The sequence below is a fragment of the Elephantulus edwardii genome, unplaced genomic scaffold (assembly GCF_000299155.1).
Source record: "Elephantulus edwardii isolate Elephantulus edwardi_28Jun2011 unplaced genomic scaffold, EleEdw1.0 scaffold00070, whole genome shotgun sequence".
NCBI lineage: Eukaryota > Metazoa > Chordata > Mammalia > Macroscelidea > Macroscelididae > Elephantulus > Elephantulus edwardii.
The window spans coordinates 1,201,833-1,203,063 of record NW_006399820.1 but is presented as its reverse complement, the minus strand read 5'-3'; the positions used below and the strand labels follow the sequence as shown (position 1 = coordinate 1,203,063).

The following is a 1,231-nucleotide window of genomic DNA, read 5'->3' as shown; positions in this document are numbered from 1 at the left end:
AACCTTGAAGGAGATACAAGTGTCCTCGTCATTCTGTTTTAGAACCTTTCAGATGTAATCAGAATAGCACCTCTTGCGCTTTTCCCTCTTTTGGTTTTGAGTTTTAGTCACCACTTTCTTGAAGCCTTTCCTGGAGATGGTTGTACCTTTTGAAGTCAGCTCTGACATTATCGTGCTTCACTTCCTATCCTTAACCTACCCTTAAACGCTGTGCAACGCGGAGAAAAAGGAAATTCTTAGGCTCAGCGCTCAACTGCTGCCTTAAAGAATATCTGATTGGATAATAGTGACTTGTATACAAATGATCTGATTGGATGGTCATAAACCAATCACGTAGCAAATCACAAATTACCAGTCAGAGTATAGATCGTCTTTATAGTGTGCCCCCACTGCAATAATAACCTTTTGCTGTTGTCACAATTATTCTTTTGAACTATGTTAGGGCGTGGAAAGCAAGGCATCAAAGGCATGAGCAAAAACCAGGTCTTGCAGTTTCCGGTGGTAAGAATTCATCTATTGCTCTGCAAAGGCAATTAGGCCAAACAGTTCAGCACCAGCACGCCTGTGTACCTGCTGGCAGTGCTGGAGTACTTGATTGTCCGGATCCTGGACCTGGTGTACAACATGGTCCGTGACAAACAAGAAGACGCTGCATCATCCGGGTCTGCCTGCAGCTGGCTATCTGAAATGATGAGGAACCCAACAAGCTACTGGACTGTGACCATCGCACAAGATGCCACCCTGCCCAACATCCAGGCAGTACTACTGTCCAAGACGACTGAGAGTATTACCACATAGTCCAGTGCAAATAATGACTCTGAATTTAACTGAAACCAAAGACTCTTTTCAGAGCCACCCATGGAGTCAGAAAAAGAGTTTCGGAAGTTCATCATCAACAAACTTTTAATAAGTTAATAATTGAGTTAGAAAATAATATGTAATCTTGGTGAATTGTGATCTCTGAACCAGTTTAAAGGTCAACAACCCAACAATTCAAGTTCTTGGAGAGGATGTGGCATCAGGATAGAACAGTTTTCAGAACCTAAACTTATACTTGGACCAGGAGGCAGTTGTCAGAACAGAGCAAGGGAACACTGCATGGTTCAAAATTGGGAAGGGCATACACCAGGGATGCATACTATCTCCATACCTTTTCAACCTATATGCAGAACAGATTATCCGGGAGGCTGGGCTCTATGAGGAGAAATGTGGGGTCAGGATTGGTGGACGA

General features: G+C 43.4%; 1 pseudogene; it reads left to right on the top strand.

Annotated features, from left to right (window-relative positions):
• The first annotated feature begins 624 nt into the window (after window positions 1-624).
• LOC102848274 overlaps window positions 625-1,231 on the top strand; it is an 11,545-nt pseudogene continuing 10,938 nt past the window's right edge.